Here is a 16267-nt window from a genome sequence, read left to right on the forward strand (position 1 = left end):
GTTAAGAAGGGGTGCACCGTTCCTGGAGGTACTGCAATACCAGGTCAATGCGTGGAGTGGACAGAGCAAGCTCTTTTTCCATCTCCCTGTTCTAAAAATCCATTTAATATATGGTCCCCAGATAGGGGACGTATCAGATATTAAACTGATAAGAACAGATTTTTGATTTAATGAAGCTTTCCAAAGCACCGCAAAAAATGCATGACCGAAGTCACACCAAAAACAGTGCAAAGGCTAGGATTCGTGTGGACCCCTCCGTGAGGAGAGGGTCCCCAAAAATCAACCCCGTCCCTCCGAGCCAGAAGGCCACAGCAAGGGTCAGGGATCTTCGGTGCTCCCCCAAGCCGAAGCCTGGTTGAGCCTTGTCGTTGCTCCCAGCGTCCACCCAGGCATCTTACCCAAGTGGAGTAGAGAGCTACTAGTTGTTGGTTTCGCAGCCGAAACTGCCCGGACCGTCAACCGGTGTTGGTTTCTCAGCCCAAGGCTAACCGGACCTCCAACCGGGTGTTGGTTTCTCAGCCGAACCTGACCCGGACCTCCAACCGGGTGTTGGTTTCTCAGCCGAAGCTGACCCGGACCTCCAACCGGGTGTTGGTTTCTCAGCCGAAGCTGACCCGGACCTCCAACCGGGTGTTGGTTTCTCAGCCAAAGCTGACCCGGACCTCCAACCGGGTGTTGGTTTCTCAGCCCAAAGCTGAACGGACCTCCGACCATGATTATAAAAATTTCCCTTCCTAGCCAGAAGGCCGGGATAGAGCAATATGCTCAGAAAGTATGAAAGGGCAAGGTACGGTGTGCTACAGAGCCCAAGGCTCGCCGGGGTCCCAAGCCAGCAAGCTCAGACTCACTCCAGGGTCGTCAATCCTGGGGCACATTGCACCATAGCCCCCACACTTACTCAGTCTAATAGCCTCGATCCTGGTAGGGCCATGGTTTCCTCTAGATGGATATACTATCCTCCCAAAGTACTAACAAGCGCAACCTTCCAGTGTGCATTGCATCATTGTACTAAGGTGGCCGGAGCCTTAAACCACCTTTTCGAACGATACTACACTTGATCTTAGCCAAAAGGCCGAGAAGCGATAACCAGAATTGGTTTGGGCCTCGAGTGGCACCCTGGCCTCAGCCGGACACATCTTAGGGAGAGAGAGTGAGAGGGAGACAAACCCACGCCTACAGAAGACATTTTGTCACCCAAGCCAACCCTTGAAAAGGCTGCTTTGCACAGCAAAAACACGAAGAATGGTGCGCTTTGCAGCCGCCGCCCACTGCAATGAATCTGAATAACTCCTCCTTTTGGGCACAAGCACCTCCCCTGCCCCTTGCAGTCTTTCCAATTCATGATACAAAAAGACGGACAGGACAGGTCGCCTGACTTTCCGTCACTGCCACCCTTTGCCATCCTTACCTGTAGAAAGCCCTTTCATCATCCCCAAACCCTAATCTTTTCCCTTCACTTCCCAGCCCCTAATTCCTGCCCTCTGAACCCTTCTCACCCCCCGCATCCCTTGTCCTGTGATCCCCCTACCACCCGGGAAAAAAACGGCTTGACCCCTCCTTCCACTAGCCCACCCTCCTACCCAAAGAGCAATTTCTGCTGTGCAGCTGTCTTTCTAGGCAGCAGCGCTATTGTGATGTCATCGGGGGGCATTGTGACAAGCCGCCAGTGTTCCGTCTCTTCATGTTGTGCACTGTTCAAACGGAAAATACATCAACAGGCAGACCACAGAAAAGCGTACTAACAAAGGTTAGAGGGGGGGCTTTCTCAGAGGGCTTTTTACAGTTTGTCTATTCCCAATTAGCCGGTTTAGTATACTTAATGAAAGTACTAATTCTTTCATAGGTCGCCCATTCTTAGTATTTGACGTTCCTTATATTGCGGTATCAGGCTATGCAGCAGGTTGCAACACACCTGTGGTCACTGCAGCAGCTGACTCCACTTTGTCCAAAAGGGATCTATTCCATTCAATTGCACATGATCTAGATTAGACTGAGAACAAGATACTGCACGGGACATAGCAGAGTTGGTGAAGTTGAGTGGTGATGAGTTTGCTATTTGGATGAATAAAGCAAGTAAAAAGTGAAAAGTGAATGGGCCAAATTGAGGTGCATATGAAGTTGCTTGCTTTCTTTCAATTCGTTAATCGTGCTAATATGAATCAGGTGAATTGAGTTCTGCTTTTGGAAACTGGGTTAAGAAGGGGTGCACCGTTCCTGGAGGTACTGCAATACCAGGTCAATGCGTGGAGTGGACAGAGCAAGCTCTTTTTCCATCTCCCTGTTCTAAAAATCCATTTAATATATGGTCCCCAGATAGGGGACGTATCAGATATTAAACTGATAAGAACAGATTTTTGATTTAATGAAGCTTTCCAAAGCACCGCAAAAAATGCATGACCGAAGTCACACCAAAAACAGTGCAAAGGCTAGGATTCGTGTGGACCCCTCCGTGAGGAGAGGGTCCCCAAAAATCAACCCCGTCCCTCCGAGCCAGAAGGCCACAGCAAGGGTCAGGGATCTTCGGTGCTCCCCCAAGACGAAGCCTGGTTGAGCCTTGTCGTTGCTCCCAGCGTCCACCCAGGCATCTTACCCAAGTGGAGTAGAGAGCTACTAGTTGTTGGTTTCGCAGCCGAAACTGCCCGGACCGTCAACCGGTGTTGGTTTCTCAGCCCAAGGCTAACCGGACCTCCAACCGGGTACTGATAAGAACAGATTTTTTGATTTAACAGCATCTTTATTATCATGCACTACTCACAAAAAGGTAACAAACCGTGTACAGTGCCGCAGCCCCGTACACACAGAAATATACAATCCTTCTTACATAGCCATAGAGTACGACGCACTAAACTATACATCACGCTTCTATGCTTATCCATAACACTCAAGCTGAAAGAAAAAGTTAGACAATAAATAACGACGAACCGGCGATTGGGGGATGGGGGTAGGGGAAAAGGGGGATAGGGTGGGGAAATCACAGGCCCGAAGCTTTATTGAAAGACGCACATAACGGGAAAAGGAGGGAGGGGGCATGGAAGAGGTCTAAACCTCCTCCTCGGCGCTGTCATCCGGACTGTCCATGATGGAATAGTCTCTGAGCAGGCTGTGGATCAGCCTGCGGCAATCCTGGATAGACATCCTCTCCCTCTTCAAGATGAGCCGGTTCCTGGCGACCCAAATAGCGTCCTTAAAGCAGTTCATAAGGCGCCAAGCCTCCTGGATGGCTCCAACGGTGTGAGTCCCAGGGAAGAGTCCATAAAGTACGGAATGGTACGATAGGCTCCCTCTGGGGACGGAGTTCCTCAGGTCATCCTCCAGGGCAACCAACAGGCGCTGTGCGAAACGGCAGTCCCAAAAGGCGTGCAGCGATGTTTCCTCCACGAAGGGGCACCTTGGGCAGTACCGGGTTTTGCACAGGTTCCGGGCGTGCATGAATGACCGGACGGGCAGTCCGCCCTGTATCGCCATCCATGACAAGTCCTTGTGCCCGTTGGTCAATCCAGCCGATGACACGTTTGTCCAAACAGTCTCCAGTGTGTCGTGATGAAGTCCTGGAATGTTCTCCATTTCGTCCTTGGCTCTGATGAGTTTGTGGATAGTCTTTGGCTTCCACAAATCAGGCTTGAGTCCCTCCAGTTGGTGTTCCCTCACAAACCGAACCACGTCTCCGTAGAACCATGGCGCCGTCCAGTTGTAGGGGAAGGAGCTGTCCCACTTGTCCCAGCCTAACCGTCTCCAAAGGGGGAGCAGGAAGAAGCGAGACATGGACCCACCCGCGGAACCTCTCTTGACTCGCAGAGTTCGGCGAACGCAGTCACATACGAAGGAGGATCGCAGGAGGGTGGGGATATCGGGTACGCCCTTCCCACCCTTGCGAGGATCCTTGTACATGATGCTCCGCTTTACTCTGTCCATCTTGGATCCCCAGACAAAACGAAACACCGTCCTGGTAATGGCCCTGCACACGGTGGCAAGGGGGGGCCAGGCCTGGGCCGTGTACTGCAGCACGGGCAGTACCTCGTTACGCAGGACCAGTGCTTTGCCCTCACAGGTGAGGCGTCTGAGGCTCCACAGACTGATCCGTTGGGTGATCTTGGTCAAGCGTTCCTCCCAGGACTTGAGGGCTGCTCCTTCCTTCCCGAACCAGACTCCAAGAACCTTGATGAAATCCGGCTGGATGCTGAAAGGGAAGGGGGCGGAAGAGGCCGGCTGCCAGTCCCCGAAGAGCATGGCTTCCGACTTCCCGCAGTTGACTTTGGCTCCCGAAGCCCGTCCGAAGGTCTCACAGGTCTGGACGAGGGTGTCGACTGAGCGCCGGTCCGCGCAGAAGACGGTCACGTCGTCCATGTAGAGCGAGCACTTGACCTCGAAGCGTTCTGGTCCTGGTGCGGTGATCCCTCTGATCTCTCCATTCCGCCGGATAGCCTCTGCAAAGAGTTCTATAACACAAACAAAAAGAAGAGGTGACAGAGGACAGCCTTGTCTGACCCCTGAGAGGACCGGGAAGGGGTCAGTCTTCCAGCCGTTTACCAACACCGAGCTGTGAATATCAAAATACATTAGTTGGACATACAAGCAAAACATGTTACCCAAACCTAACCTGTGCAGAGCTTTGCCCAGGAACTCATGGGAAACACGGTCGAAGGCCTTTTCCTGATCCAACGAGATCAGGGCTGCGTGCACCCGGCGGGCTTTGATGTACTCGACCGTGTCCCGCATGAGAGCCAGGCTGTCTGCGATGCGACGTCCGGGGATGCCGCAGGTCTGATCCGGGTGGATGATCCGTCCGATAACAGTCTTCAATCTCGTTGCCATCGTCTTGGCCAGGATCTTGTAGTCGACGTTCAGAAGGGTGATGGGACGCCAATTCTTCAGGTCGCACCTCTCTCCTTTACGCTTGTACAGGATCGTGACCATTCCTTCCCTCAGAGATGGAGGCATTCTGCCCTCCACCACCATCTCCTCATACAGCCCTAACAGGTCCGGACAGATTAGGTCTCCCAGCGCTACATAGAGCTCTGCTGGGAGGCCGTCACTGCCCGGTGTCCTGCCAGAACTAAAGGATTTGGCGGCCGAGAGCAGCTCGTCCACCGTCAGAGGAACATCCATGGCCGCCGCGTCTGCAGGGTCAAGATGGTTAGTGATACCTGACAGGAACTTATCGGCGGCCTCGGGGTCAGTAGTCTTGCGGGCGTAGAGTTCGCTGTAGAAGTCGCTGACGACCTTCATCACGTTCTCTTTCCCGCGTCGCATGCTGCCACTCTCGTCTCGTAGTTCATTCATGGGCGTGTGACCGGCGTGGAGTTTCCTGAAAAAGAACGAGTTACATTTCTCACCCTTCTCCAGGTTCTCCACTTTGGAACGGAAGACAATTCGCTCGGACTCCTCCTCGAAGTGCCTTTTCAGGCTCCTCTTAGTCTCCTCCAGCTCCTCTCTCACGTCCCAGCCGCATCGAAGAAGGTCCTGCAGGGAACGCAGCTCACGCTGGAGTCTCCTGAAGTCCCTCCTCTTCAGACCCGCCTGTTGTTGACTCTTTGCCTGAAAGAAGAAACGGAACTCGAGTTTAACGTATTCCCACCAGTCAGAAACAGACTGGAAGCCCGCCTTGTAGGCCCGCCACGTGGAGTAGGCAGCTCTAAGCTCCTCCAGAATCTCACCCTTTTCCAGCAGAGAGCAGTTCAGCTTCCAGGAGCCCGGGCCAATGGGGAAGCCATGGCCCAGCACACCTTGAAAGTGAATGGCTCTGTGGTCAGAGAAGAAGCAGGGGACCATCGAGTGCCCACTCCGCCCAACCGCCCGAGAGGTAAACACAAAGTCAATCCTGGAACGCAGCGAGCCATCGGATCGGCACCATGAATAGTTCACGGATCCGTGTCCGATGGAGCCAACAACGTCCACAAGAGAGGCTTCGGTCACCATCTCAATGAGCAGTTTGGATGTGACGTCCAACTTGGCAGCCGTTCCAGAACTGCGTCCATCCTCCTCAATCGGGCAGTTGAAATCCCCGGCCATCACTACCGTCCTGGCGGTAGCGAGCTGAGGGCGCAGGGCTTGGAGGAGCTCCAGTCGATCGCTCTTCACAGGAGAAGCGTACACATTGATGAACCTGACAGGTTCTCCCGCCCAGGTGCCATCCACGAGCAGTAACCTGCCGCAGACGATTTCCTGAACAGAGTCCAATGTGAAGGCGCTTCCCCTGATCAGCACGGCGACCCCCGCGGACCTACAGTCGCCTCCGCCGGACCAGTAGGATGGGCCATGGGTCCACTCCCTGGCCAGATGGTTGAAGGACCTAGAGGAGGGAAGGGAGCATTCCTGCAGGAAAAATACATCACTAGACTGAGTGTTAAGGAACGCAAAAATTGTCTGGCGTCGGAACTTGTCTCTGATGCTCCTAACATTAATGGAAAAGGTGTTAATGTTAGCAGTCATTGGAGGAAAGAGAAAGTTAGCGCAGGCGGTGTGCCTTAGTTACCACTCCGGTCGGGCGGTTCTTCCTCTTTGGCACCTGCTGGTAAGGGTATCTCCAGCAGACCCTCTTCTTCTAGCTGATCGAGCAGGGATGGTGCCTCCGTGGCTTCCGACTCCTCCATTTCTTCTTCGGCCACAAGGGACTCCACCATCTGCTCCAACACGTCCGGTTCTGGGAGGAGGCCATCCTCCTCTTCCTGGGGTGGATTGGGATCCACAATGAACAGCTTGGAAGGTTCTGCGACAGGACTATCTTCCACCTTCCTTTTCCTTTGGCCTGTACCTGAGGAGACAAGAGCTGGAAAATCCTCCTCGGTGAAAAGTGCAAGAGTGCTGAGGTCCTCTGCTCTCATGGTCTGGGGAGGGAGAGTGGGCTTTGGGGGGGGGGTGAGGAGACCAACTGAGGAGTAGGGAAATGAGGTGGAGGTAGTGGAATCCTCAGTAGGGTTGGCCGGGGGGGGGAGGGGTTTGGACAGGGGTGACAGGGGGGGGGACCAGGGAGGGGGCAACAGTTTTCTTACCCTTTTTCCTGGACTCCGTGGCTGCTGGGGCATCGGCTGGAGCCACGGTCGCCGGGTTCTTGGCCGCCTTGTCCTTGGCCTCTGTGGCCTTGGTCGTAGCTGCCTTGGTCGACGAAGCTGTGACTACCCGATACTGGGTCACCGCGGCAACCCTTGCCCAGGATTTCTCCCGCTGTGGGCAGTCCTTGTAAAGGTGGTCCGCCTGTCCACATAGGTTGCAAGTCTTCTTCTTTGGGCAGTCCTTGGAGCTGTGTCCCGTCACCCGGCAAACCCTGCAGGCGTCCTCCTTGCAGGTCTTCATCGAATGCCCTTTCCCGCCACATTTCCTGCAGTTGTGTGGCATGTCCGGGTAGTAGATGAGACCAAAGGAGTTTCCCAGAGAGAATGTCGGGGGCAGGTGCTGGAGACCATCCTCGGATGCTGGTTCCCTGTAGAGTCGAACAGTTACTGACCACTTACCCGTCCAGAATCCGTTGCCGTTAAGGATGTGGGATGGCTCCCTCACCACTGTGCAGAGACGTCCCAGGAACGTGGAGATGTCTCTTCCTGGGGTGTGCGGGTTCCGCATGGAGACCGTGATCCTCTTCTCATCCCTCTGTATAGGACAGGATCCTAAAAAAGAATGAAAAGGGGAGTCCGGCATCGCTGCGTTCATCGCCTCCCAGTATCTCCTGCAGGCATTCACCGTGGCAAAGGTTACCAGAAAAATGCCAGTCATGAAGGTCTGGACACTCAGGGTTTCCGCCCTGGAGAAGCCCTGATCCAGAATCATCTTCTTGCAGAACACGTCGCTGGACATGTCCGGCAACCTACCATCCACCGCCTTTAGCTTCAGGGCGACCGTCTGCCGCATCCAAGGCTCCAGGGTTGGAGCCTTTTCAGGCGGCGTCCGGGCTCCCTCCGGCTGGCTGGCGTCGGAGGTAGGGGCCTCTTGGGCCGAAGAAGCCTCTGGATGAGCCTTCCTGGAGGTCCCTGGGTCCTGAGCCTTCCTGGCTGCCTTCTCTGGCTTGCTTGCCATGGCTGGTTCCTGCTTGAGTTCCCGGAGCTCTTCCTCCAGGAGGGGGAGCCAACAGATCACTGAAGCCATCATCATTGCTCAAAGAAAACACCAAAAACCAATGCATGATAGGAATAAACAGGTAACTTTATTTGGAGTGGAAGCGGAGAGATCGCACCAGATGCCAATTCTAGATCTTATCACACCTGTGGTCACTGCAGCAGCAGGTGAATCCACTTTGTCCAAAAGGGATCTATTCCATTCAATTGCAAATGATCTAGATAAGACAGAGGACAAGATACTGCAGCACGGGACATAGCCGAGTTGGTCAGGTTGAGTGGTGATGAGTTTGCTATTTGGATGAATAAAGAAAGTAAAAAGTGTGAAAGATAAAAAACAAAAGGAGGAAGTGTGAAAAGTGAATGGGCCAAATTGAGGTGCATATGAAGACGTATGCTTTCTTCCAATTCATTAAGCCGAACCTGACCCGGACCTCCAACCGGGTGTTGGTTTCTCAGCCGAAGCTGACCCGGACCTCCAACCGGGTGTTGGTTTCTCAGCCGAAGCTGACCCGGACCTCCAACCGGGTGTTGGTTTCTCAGCCCAAAGCTGAACGGACCTCCGACCATGATTATAAAAATTTTCTTTCCTAGCCAGAAGGCCGGGATAGAGCAGTATGCTCAGAAAGTATGAAAGGGCAAGGTACGGTGTGCTACAGAGCCCAAGGCTCGCCGGGGTCCCAAGCCAGCAAGCTCAGACTCACTCCAGGGTCGTCAGTCCTGGGGCACATTGCACCATAGCCCCCACACTTACTCAGTCTAATAGCCTCGATCCTGGTAGGGCCATGTTTTCCTCTAGATGAATATACTATACATTAAGAGTACTAGCAAGCGCAACCTTCCAGTGTGCATTGCATCTGCCGAGCCTCACAGATACTACACTTGATCTTAGCCAAAAGGCCGAGAAGCGATAACCAGAATTGGTTTGGGCCTCGAGTGGCACCCTGGCCTCAGCCGGACACATCTTAGGGAGAGAGAGTGAGAGGGAGACAAACCCACGCCTACAGAAGACATTTTGTCACCCAAGCCAACCCTTGAAAAGGCTGCTTTGCACAGCAAAAACACGAAGAATGGTGCGCTTTGCAGCCGCCGCCCACTGCAATGAATCTGAATAACTCCTCCTTTTGGGCGCAAGCAACTCCCCTCCCCCTTGCAGTCTTTCCAATTCATGATACATAAAGACGGACAGGACAGGTCGCCTGACTTCCCGTCACTGCCACCCTTTGCCATCCTTACCCGTAGAAAGCCCTTTCATCATCCCCAAACCCTAATCTTTTCCCTTTCCTTCCCAGCCCCCAAACCCTGCCCTCTGTACCCTTCTCACCACCCGCATCCCTTCTCCTATCATCCCCCTACCACCCGGGAAAAAAAAAAAAAAAAAAAAAGCTTGCCCCCTCCTTCCACTAGCCCACCTCCCACCCAAAGAGAAACTTCTGCTGTGCAGCTAGCTTTCTAGGCAGCAGCGCTATTGTGATGTCAGCGGGGGGCATTGTGACAAGCCGCCAGTGTTCCGTCTCTTCATGTTGTGCACTGTTCAAACGGAAAATACATCAACAGGCAGACTACAGAAAAGCTTACTATCAAAGGTTAGAGGGGGGCTTTCTCAGAGGGCTTTTTACAGTTTTTCTATTCCCAATTAGCCGTTTAAGTGTACTTATTGAAAGTAGTAATTCTTTCATAGGCCGCCCTTTCTTAGTATTTGACGTTCCTTATATTGCGGTATGAGGCTTCGCAGTAGGTTGCAAACATTCATCACCCATGACTGTCCCCAATTGAGCTCAGAAGCTCAATGTCTATCATGACCTCTCTTTTAGAATGTCCAAGAGCAAGCAAACTATTCCTCCAGGAGAGGGCGCCAACAGACTACTAAAGAGATCATCATTACTCAAAGAAAACCCCAAAAACCAATGCATGATAGGAATAAACAGGTAACTTTCTTTGGAGTGGAAGCGGAGAGATCGCACCAGATGCCAATTCTAGATGTTATCACACCTGTGGTCACTGCAGCAGCAGGTGAATCCACTTTGTCCAAAAGGGATCTATTCCATTCAATTGCAAATGATCTAGATAAGACAGAGAACTGCAGCACGGGGACATAGCCGAGTTGGTCAGGTTGAGTGGTGATGAGTTTGCTATTTGGATGAATAAAGAAAGTCAAAAGTGTGAAAGATAAAAAACAAAAGGAGGAAGTGTGAAAAGTGAATGGGCCAAATTGAGGTGCATATGAAGACGTATGCTTTCTTCCAATTCATTAAATCGGGCTAATATGAATCAGGTGAATTGAGTTCTGCTTTTGGAAACTGGGTTAAGAAGGGGTGCACCGTTCCTGGAGGTACTGCAATACCAGGTCAATGCGTGGAGTGGACAGAGCAAGCTCTTTTTCCATCTCCCTGTTCTAAAAATCCATTTAATATATGGTCCCCAGATAGGGGACGTATCAGATATTAAACTGATAAGAACAGATACTACACTTGATCTTAGCCAAAAGGCCGAGAAGCGATAACCAGAATTGGTTTGGGCCTCGAGTGGCACCCTGGCCTCAGCCGGACACATCTTAGGGAGAGAGAGTGAGAGGGAGACAAACCCACGCCTACAGAAGACATTTTGTCACCCAAGCCAACCCTTGAAAAGGCTGCTTTGCACAGCAAAAACACGAAGAATGGTGCGCTTTGCAGCCGCCGCCCACTGCAATGAATCTGAATAACTCCTCCTTTTGGGCACAAGCACCTCCCCTGCCCCTTGCAGTCTTTCCAATTCATGATACAAAAAGACGGACAGGACAGGTCGCCTGACTTTCCGTCACTGCCACCCTTTGCCATCCTTACCTGTAGAAAGCCCTTTCATTATCCCCAAACCCTAATCTTTTCCCTTCACTTCCCAGCCCCCAAACCCTGCCCTCTGAACCCTTCTCACCCCCCGCATCCCTTGTCCTGTGATCCCCCTACCACCCGGGAAAAAAACGGCTTGACCCCTCCTTCCACTAGCCCACCCTCCTACCCAAAGAGCAATTTCTGCTGTGCAGCTGTCTTTTTAGGCAGCAGCGCTATTGTGATGTCATCGGGGGGCATTGTGACAAGCCGCCAGTGTTCCGTCTCTTCATGTTGTGCACTGTTCAAACGGAAAATACATCAACAGGCAGACCACAGAAAAGCGTACTAACAAAGGTTAGAGGGGGGGCTTTCTCAGAGGGCTTTTTACAGTTTGTCTATTCCCAATTAGCCGGTTTAGTATACTTAATGAAAGTACTAATTCTTTCATAGGTCGCCCATTCTTAGTATTTGACGTTCCTTATATTGCGGTATCAGGCTATGCAGCAGGTTGCAACACACCTGTGGTCACTGCAGCAGCTGACTCCACTTTGTCCAAAAGGGATCTATTCCATTCAATTGCACATGATCTAGATTAGACTGAGAACAAGATACTGCACGGGACATAGCAGAGTTGGTGAAGTTGAGTGGTGATGAGTTTGCTATTTGGATGAATAAAGCAAGTAAAAAGTGAAAAGTGAATGGGCCAAATTGAGGTGCATATGAAGTTGCTTGCTTTCTTTCAATTCGCTAATCGTGCTAATATGAATCAGGTGAATTGAGTTCTGCTTTTGGAAACTGGGTTAAGAAGGGGTGCACCGTTCCTGGAGGTACTGCAATACCAGGTCAATGCGTGGAGTGGACAGAGCAAGCTCTTTTTCCATCTCCCTGTTCTAAAAATCCATTTAATATATGGTCCCCAGATAGGGGACGTATCAGATATTAAACTGATAAGAACAGATTTTTGATTTAATGAAGCTTTCCAAAGCACCGCAAAAAATGCATGACCGAAGTCACACCAAAAACAGTGCAAAGGCTAGGATTCGTGTGGACCCCTCCGTGAGGAGAGGGTCCCCAAAAATCAACCCCGTCCCTCCGAGCCAGAAGGCCACAGCAAGGGTCAGGGATCTTCGGTGCTCCCCCAAGCCGAAGCCTGGTTGAGCCTTGTCGTTGCTCCCAGCGTCCACCCAGGCATCTTACCCAAGTGGAGTAGAGAGCTACTAGTTGTTGGTTTCGCAGCCGAAACTGCCCGGACCGTCAACCGGTGTTGGTTTCTCAGCCCAAGGCTAACCGGACCTCCAACCGGGTGTTGGTTTCTCAGCCGAAGCTGACCCGGACCTCCAACCCGGTGTTGGTTTCTCAGCCGAAGCTGACCCAGACCTCCAACCGGGTGTTGGTTTCTCAGCCGAAGCTGACCCGGACCTCCAACCGGGTGTTGGTTTCTCAGCCCAAAGCTGAACGGACCTCCGACCATGATTATAAAAATTTTCTTTCCTAGCCAGAAGGCCGGGATAGAGCAGTATGCTCAGAAAGTATGAAAGGGCAAGGTACGGTGTGCTACAGAGCCCAAGGCTCGCCGGGGTCCCAAGCCAGCAAGCTCAGACTCACTCCAGGGTCGTCAGTCCTGGGGCACATTGCACCATAGCCCCCACACTTACTCAGTCTAATAGCCTCGATCCTGGTAGGGCCATGTTTTCCTCTAGATGAATATACTATACATTAAGAGTACTAGCAAGCGCAACCTTCCAGTGTGCATTGCATCTGCCGAGCCTCACAGATACTACACTTGATCTTAGCCAAAAGGCCGAGAAGCGATAACCAGAATTGGTTTGGGCCTCGAGTGGCACCCTGGCCTCAGCCGGACACATCTTAGGGAGAGAGAGTGAGAGGGAGACAAACCCACGCCTACAGAAGACATTTTGTCACCCAAGCCAACCCTTGAAAAGGCTGCTTTGCACAGCAAAAACACGAAGAATGGTGCGCTTTGCAGCCGCCGCCCACTGCAATGAATCTGAATAACTCCTCCTTTTGGGCACAAGCACCTCCCCTGCCCCTTGCAGTCTTTCCAATTCATGATACAAAAAGACGGACAGGACAGGTCGCCTGACTTTCCGTCACTGCCACCCTTTGCCATCCTTACCTGTAGAAAGCCCTTTCATCATCCCCAAACCCTAATCTTTTCCCTTCACTTCCCAGCCCCCAAACCCTGCCCTCTGAACCCTTCTCACCCCCCGCATCCCTTGTCCTGTGATCCCCCTACCACCCGGGAAAAAAACGGCTTGACCCCTCCTTCCACTAGCCCACCCTCCTACCCAAAGAGCAATTTCTGCTGTGCAGCTGTCTTTCTAGGCAGCAGCGCTATTGTGATGTCATCGGGGGGCATTGTGACAAGCCGCCAGTGTTCCGTCTCTTCATGTTGTGCACTGTTCAAACGGAAAATACATCAACAGGCAGACCACAGAAAAGCGTACTAACAAAGGTTAGAGGGGGGGCTTTCTCAGAGGGCTTTTTACAGTTTGTCTATTCCCAATTAGCCGGTTTAGTATACTTAATGAAAGTACTAATTCTTTCATAGGTCGCCCATTCTTAGTATTTGACGTTCCTTATATTGCGGTATCAGGCTATGCAGCAGGTTGCAACACACCTGTGGTCACTGCAGCAGCTGACTCCACTTTGTCCAAAAGGGATCTATTCCATTCAATTGCACATGATCTAGATTAGACTGAGAACAAGATACTGCACGGGACATAGCAGAGTTGGTGAAGTTGAGTGGTGATGAGTTTGCTATTTGGATGAATAAAGCAAGTAAAAAGTGAAAAGTGAATGGGCCAAATTGAGGTGCATATGAAGTTGCTTGCTTTCTTTCAATTCGTTAATCGTGCTAATATGAATCAGGTGAATTGAGTTCTGCTTTTGGAAACTGGGTTAAGAAGGGGTGCACCGTTCCTGGAGGTACTGCAATACCAGGTCAATGCGTGGAGTGGACAGAGCAAGCTCTTTTTCCATCTCCCTGTTCTAAAAATCCATTTAATATATGGTCCCCAGATAGGGGACGTATCAGATATTAAACTGATAAGAACAGATTTTTGATTTAATGAAGCTTTCCAAAGCACCGCAAAAAATGCATGACCGAAGTCACACCAAAAACAGTGCAAAGGCTAGGATTCGTGTGGACCCCTCCGTGAGGAGAGGGTCCCCAAAAATCAACCCCGTCCCTCCGAGCCAGAAGGCCACAGCAAGGGTCAGGGATCTTCGGTGCTCCCCCAAGCCGAAGCCTGGTTGAGCCTTGTCGTTGCTCCCAGCGTCCACCCAGGCATCTTACCCAAGTGGAGTAGAGAGCTACTAGTTGTTGGTTTCGCAGCCGAAACTGCCCGGACCGTCAACCGGTGTTGGTTTCTCAGCCCAAGGCTAACCGGACCTCCAACCGGGTGTTGGTTTCTCAGCCGAAGCTGACCCGGACCTCCAACCGGGTGTTGGTTTCTCCGCCGAAGCTGACCCAGACCTCCAACCGGGTGTTGGTTTCTCAGCCGAAGCTGACCCGGACCTCCAACCGGGTGTTGGTTTCTCAGCCCAAAGCTGAACGGACCTCCGACCATGATTATAAAAATTTTCCTTCCTAGCCAGAAGGCCGGGATAGAGCAATATGCTCAGAAAGTATGAAAGGGCAAGGTACGGTGTGCTACAGAGCCCAAGGCTCGCCGGGGTCCCAAGCCAGCAAGCTCAGACTCACTCCAGGGTCGTCAGTCCTGGGGCACATTGCACCATAGCCCCCACACTTACTCAGTCTAATAGCCTCGATCCTGGTAGGGCCATGTTTTCCTCTAGATGAATATACTATACATTAAGAGTACTAGCAAGCGCAACCTTCCAGTGTGCATTGCATCTGTCGAGCCTCACAGATTTTTTTTTTTTTTTTTTTTAAACCATTCAGGTTGCGTAATCATCCAGAATCAGAAGTGTCACCTCAGAGAGGTTTCACAACTTAACCGGATGCAACGTAAACTCATCCTCATGGCAATTTTATTTCAAAAGAGTGATAAAAATGTGTATAACACACCCATAGCCGTAAATCAGTAACCAAAAGCAGAAAAGTATAAACCATTACACCCAGTGTTTCCATTTCAGAAATTTCCATTCACCCTCAGCATCCATACCTCTTTCACCATCCCATTTATAGCAGAAATACAGTTTGTCCAAAACCATCCTGACACAATCATTCACTTCAAGATTCTCATTCCTATATACATACAAATTCCTGGTATTCCACAGAACTTCCTTCACACATGCCAGAAACAACCAAAACACTCTTTCTTTCCTCGTGCTCAAGCTACACAGACCAAACATAACCATTTTAGCTGTTAAAGCTCTTACACCCGTCAACTCCCAACACAACTTACCCAAATTACTCCATACGTCCTTTGCATGTCCACAAGACCAGAAAACATGTTCCACATCCTCAGTATCACCACATCCAGTCCTCGGGCACCTCTCTGAGGGTACCAATCCCCTCCTCTTCTGCACAGATCTTACCGGCAGCACACCATGCCAAGACATCCATAACAGATCTTTCTGTTTGTTAGAGATTTCATACTTTTTCAGTTTTTCCCATACTTCCTCATACTCAGCAGATTTCAAACCACTGATACCACATGCAAAACCGTCCACACACAACCTTTTTATCTCCTTTTTCTCCTTCATGAACTGACTCACAGTAAACTTCTCAAGTCTGAACTTCTTCACAAACAGCTCAACAAACAGGTACCACTCAGGACAAATGAAGGCAAAAGGTTTCCTCAGATCCTGCACAGTCCACTTCAGCCTTCCTAGCATAGAACCTGCTTGATACTTCAACATACAAGAGGCTTTAGTATCTTTAGAAAAAACCTCACAGAAAAAAGCCACATAGTTTATACCAATAAAAACCTCCAAGTTTGGAAAATCCAAACCACCATGCTTTTTCTTTTTCATCAATATCTCCCGTTTCGCCCTTTCCATGCCGCATCCCCACAAAAACAAGAAAAGCACCCGATTTATCTTTTTCAAAGCCACAGTTGATGGAGGAAAAACCAAAGCAATATAAAGTATCATAGGCAAAATGATACTCTTCACAATCAAGACCTTTCCTGTAAAGGACAAATCCCTCAACCTCCAGAACTCCAATTTTTTAGCTATTTTACCCCCTAACTCCTCCCAACTTTCCTTACCTTTCAGCTCTTCATCAAAATCCATACCTAAGATCCTAACACTGGAACTGACACACTCCATCTGATCATCATGTAAAACACGTGGCAGACCAAAACCTTTCATCTTACTTTTGGCCCAATTAATTTTAAAGGCAGAAGCCACACAAAACAAATTAACCAGAAGCTTGACTCTCGACACGTCACAGACATTCTCACAGAGAATACAAATGTC

General features: G+C 50.8%; 5 non-coding genes and 3 pseudogenes across 5 annotated transcripts; all 8 read right to left on the reverse strand.

Annotated features, from left to right (window-relative positions):
* Positions 1-6: 6 nt before the first annotated feature.
* On the reverse strand, positions 7-199 carry LOC142293167 (U2 spliceosomal RNA). Its single transcript, XR_012751157.1, has one exon. It is a non-coding gene; the product is annotated as a U2 spliceosomal RNA (small nuclear RNA).
* A 743-nt stretch (positions 200-942) lies between these two features.
* Positions 943-1084, reverse strand: LOC142292747 (U2 spliceosomal RNA; annotated as a pseudogene).
* A 1114-nt stretch (positions 1085-2198) lies between these two features.
* LOC142293168 (U2 spliceosomal RNA) lies at positions 2199-2391 on the reverse strand. The gene has a single exon (XR_012751158.1). It is a non-coding gene; the product is annotated as a U2 spliceosomal RNA (small nuclear RNA).
* A 6439-nt stretch (positions 2392-8830) lies between these two features.
* On the reverse strand, positions 8831-8957 carry LOC142292715 (U2 spliceosomal RNA; annotated as a pseudogene).
* A 1398-nt stretch (positions 8958-10355) lies between these two features.
* Positions 10356-10546, reverse strand: LOC142293304 (U2 spliceosomal RNA). Its single transcript, XR_012751275.1, has one exon. It is a non-coding gene; the product is annotated as a U2 spliceosomal RNA (small nuclear RNA).
* Positions 10547-11660: 1114 nt separating this feature from the next.
* Positions 11661-11853, reverse strand: LOC142293169 (U2 spliceosomal RNA). The gene has a single exon (XR_012751159.1). It is a non-coding gene; the product is annotated as a U2 spliceosomal RNA (small nuclear RNA).
* Positions 11854-12541: 688 nt separating this feature from the next.
* On the reverse strand, positions 12542-12668 carry LOC142292716 (U2 spliceosomal RNA; annotated as a pseudogene).
* Positions 12669-13782: 1114 nt separating this feature from the next.
* Positions 13783-13975, reverse strand: LOC142293170 (U2 spliceosomal RNA). The gene has a single exon (XR_012751160.1). It is a non-coding gene; the product is annotated as a U2 spliceosomal RNA (small nuclear RNA).
* Positions 13976-16267: the final 2292 nt, after the last annotated feature.

The sequence above is a fragment of the Anomaloglossus baeobatrachus genome, chromosome 2 (assembly GCF_048569485.1).
Source record: "Anomaloglossus baeobatrachus isolate aAnoBae1 chromosome 2, aAnoBae1.hap1, whole genome shotgun sequence".
Classification (NCBI taxonomy): domain Eukaryota; kingdom Metazoa; phylum Chordata; class Amphibia; order Anura; family Aromobatidae; genus Anomaloglossus; species Anomaloglossus baeobatrachus.